Below are 4,258 nucleotides of genomic sequence, written 5' to 3' on the forward strand. Positions count from 1 at the left end.
CTAGCTGCCATTGTTGTTTAACTTTTAGATAGCATATTGCTAAATTAATCTTTTAGTTAGCATTTTGCTACCTTTAGCTAGCATTTGCTACTTATCAGCTAGCTTTTAGCTACTTTTGGATTTCAAATAGCATTTTAGAATTTTAAGCCATTTAGTATTTTTAGCTAGTTTTGTGCGATTTTTGTTTTTTAAATCTAATTTTAGCTTCTTTTATCTAGTTTTTGCTCCTTTCAGCCTTTTCTTTTTATTCAGCTTATGTTCCACTTCTTTTAGCTTCAACCACTCAGTTTCAGCTTCTTCTACTAAAGTCAGCAACCACAATGAACCACAATGAAGTTCACACTTCATTGTCACAAAAATAAAGTGGCTGTAGTTAAATGTTTAGCTCTTTTATACAAATACTAACAATTGAAAGTTATTCACTTCTGACTGTCTGACATTAAATACAGTTTTGTGTTGTCACGTCCTCTGCAGGTTTTGGCTCTTATACACTTTTGCTCATCCAGATGGATCCTATCAGCTACCTGTCATCTGCAGCTCCTCAGAGCAGCTCATCAGCTGAAGGACATTCAGTGACTTCGAGCCCCTACAGCGTTGTGTTGTCTTGTCTGAACTGGTTCTCTGTTGGGCCTAAAGGCGAATCAGTGCCAAACTCTCCGGATGTTGCCGGTTTCCTTTAATGACCTCTTTACATTTGGTACAGTCATTAATCAGCCAGCAGCCTCGGAGCGTGACGCAGGTTTGGGTGCATTAGCAGATAATAGGAGGACAGCCGAGTTACAAACCAGTGCCTGAACTTCAGGTTGAGGTGGTCAGTTTTTGAAATTGTTAGATCAGAAAGTCCTCTTTCCCTTGTAATAAACATTTCAGTGGGCCTTCATCAAAACRCCTGCTGCCACATGAATTGATGAAAAGGAGTCACAGTGACAAAGACAGAAAATCCCTTGTAGCTTTAAGCTTCTTGAAACTGGCTATCATTTAAAAAAGCTAATCTTAAAACTGCTATAAAAACAATTCAAATACTCGAAGATACATGTTTTTTTTGTTTATCTTCACTTTTAGTGTCAGAAATTCATTATTCCCAATAAACTAGAAAAAAAATTGCATTATGGAGAAAAAGAAGTGTGAAAAAAGAATGAAAGTTGTAAAATTTGTTAAAATAACAAAACTAAAATTTGCAAGTTAAAACAAAAACCATGGCTAAAAGCTAAAATTAGCAAAAGAGAAACAAAAAACTAAAATTACCAATCTAAAACTAGCAAAGCAGTAGCTAAACTCTAGGACTGGCAACACACTAGTTATAAATTAAAGCTAACAGAACAAAATCTCTAAATTATAGAACAGTACTAACAGCAAAAACCAGCAAAACAGCAGCGAAGCCTAAATTTATCAGGACAGTAGCTAACTTGTAAAACAATAGCTGACAGATAAAATAACAGATCAGAACAGCTAAAAGCTAAACTTAGATCAAATGTAAAAACAAAACAAATTTGCTCAAGATTTTCAAGAGCCCAAAAGTTTCCATGCATTTGAAAAGATCTCAGTGCATTTCTGCAAAGTAAAAACATATATACATATATATATATATATATATATATATATATATATATATAATAATAAAAGTGTAAAATGCCAAAACTTAGCTGCAATTTCCCGAATAAGCTAAACATCCTGATACATAAATGGCTGAAATAGTTGAAAATATGCCAATTTTATTTCAAAAATCATATGAAAGAATAAACTGGAAAACGAGTGAAAATAATGCTGACTCAGCGTTCTGCATTTCTCCTSTTTTAACCATATTATCCTGCATTATGCAACTGAGTGTTAGATATTTAGCATTTCTTCAGCTGTACGAGTGTGACAGTCACCTCTGCAGCATATTTACCCGTGACAGGTTTGAATGAAACGACTTTATATGCAGACGTCGTCCTGCCTCACAGAGATCACCACCCTCATGTCCAGGCATCCAGATGGCTGGTCACTCTCAGGTCTGCATGATCCTGCTCCAGCTTTGAGTTTGAGGAAAATATGATTGGCAGGAGTGCTGGCTGGCCTCCCTTCAGAGGATTCAGCTGCACTGAGATGTTGATGCTTCAACAGTTTATAACAAAACAGGCTCAAATATGAGAACATTTTAAATCAAAGAGGCGTYGCTGAAACCCCAAGGATGAAACAAACTGGGTCAAAAGTGTGCACTTATTAGATAAGGAGAACATTATGTGCTCGAATCAGCTCAGATACTCTTGTAAACCTACTTGACCACATTAGTGGAGAGCACTTTTTACATCTTGACACCCCAGAAMTAATTAGCTATTATTGTTGCAGGGTGCAGCCAGTCATGGTTGTTCAGTCTTTATAAATTAGATAAACGTGTTTTGTTACCAGCATTCTAGATTAAGAGTTGATTTCAAAGTTTAAGAAACAACACATTAAAGTCTGTGATGCAATATACAGTATGTACCATTTTTTATTCAGCATGTGGGATTAAGATTAGAAAAGGAAAGCTTCCAGTTGGCTTTTTAAATTCATGTTGAAGTTCCAACAGTCTCACGTCTCACTTGGTTTTAATTGGGTGCCGTGTTGTGTTACAGAATCAAACTGTGGCTCGGTTGCTTTGATGGGTTCAAGGACGTTTCACACAGATTGTGTTCACCTGACAGGTGGGCCTACCTGAAGCTTCCGGGCTGTTCTCAGGCACAACTAATGAGTTTGTGATTTATTCCTGTTTATGTCAAGAAATATGTAACAAATGATAAAGTCACATTTCATACAGGAATATTTTAACATCTAGTCCTTGATTTTTTAATTAAAGTGCATGTGACATCAAATATTTGTAATAAATCTGAATGTATTTTTGGAAAGATAACACTGATAACATATTGCAAAACTTATTCCATGCCACTACGATGAGCAGTTGTTGAGAWATTAGCATGTGAATTAACAGGAAGTGATGTCAAAGGGGAATGTCTGAATGTGAAAAGAGCATTGCTACAATGGCTGACAACACAGACTGTAGAGATTGATTTGAGTCACCATCAGAGAGCTGAAGAAGAGTCAGAATTCAAATAATATTGTTTCAATAAACAAAGACCAGGAAATTTTCTTTCTCAAAAAGTTCCCCTTTGATGTCACTTCCTGTTTCACTTTGGTTGAGCTAAGTTTAGAAGAAAATATGCCAGTTACGTGACAAAATGGGTAAAAACATGTGTATTAAGCCCAATTTCTTAAATATAAAGACCTTTTCTTTGACTACTTGTATCTGAAGGATATTCATGTCATAGAAACGTTAAGGGTTGAAGAGACTGATTTTAGGGATGTAGCTATCTCTAAAAAAACAGGACTCAACCACTAATCATACTGGTCAGAAACCACTGCAATACAGTTTTTTAGTTTGAAACTTGTTATAAACACGTATGTACAAAGTGGGTCATGCTCACTCGTTTTTAGGGAAAATGATGAGGTTGCTATTCAATGAAATTGAACAAATTTTCATAAATATCTAAGCAATAAATCAGATTTTTGTTCTTGTTGTTGAATTTGCACAATTCCAATGGTGCTTTCATAGCAACCTCATTGTTTTCTCGGTTGGCCTGTGACCCAGAAGAGTTAGGCYCTGCTGGTACTCGTAACTACAAAATCAGCTGTTGAAACTTGTTTGTGCTAATCAACTGGGTAGGGTAGCTGCAGTGTAAGTATCGCACAAGAGAAGGGTGCGTTACATCCAGAAACACCTTCTGGTTACATTAAAAAAATGCTCCACTGCAATCTGGAAATGTTTTTTCAAGACTTATTTATTAAAGTATAATACGTAAAATTAAATCCATAAAATCATCCATAAAGTTGGGGGGTAGTACTATACTCGGATAAATATTTTTACTTATGTATTTTAACTGAAATATCGGCTTCATTGAGTTCGGAAATGAGACCACGACGTAAAAAGCAGCTGAAGCGAGCTTACCTGTTACACTCCTTTGTGCCTCAGAGCGAGATAGTAACAGATCCAGGCAGGTGACATGATGTGAACAAAAAAAGAAAAAAAAAAGCAGTCCTGCACCTTAGTAATGATAGCGAACTAATGACATTAGCATGTGACCGGGCTGCTCCTCGAACAACAACAAACACGTTCGTCTGTAATGGCTGCCACCGGTGTTCTTAACAAGTTTGTATCCCTGAAAAACCGTTTCTCCCACCAGAGGGGGTGCTCGCGAGTAGGAAGTAATCTGCTTTTCCCCCAGAAGATGGACAAAATCTCATG

This window comes from Austrofundulus limnaeus, unplaced genomic scaffold (genome assembly GCF_001266775.1).
Source record: "Austrofundulus limnaeus strain Quisiro unplaced genomic scaffold, Austrofundulus_limnaeus-1.0 Scaffold190, whole genome shotgun sequence".
In the NCBI taxonomy this organism is placed as follows: domain Eukaryota; kingdom Metazoa; phylum Chordata; class Actinopteri; order Cyprinodontiformes; family Rivulidae; genus Austrofundulus; species Austrofundulus limnaeus.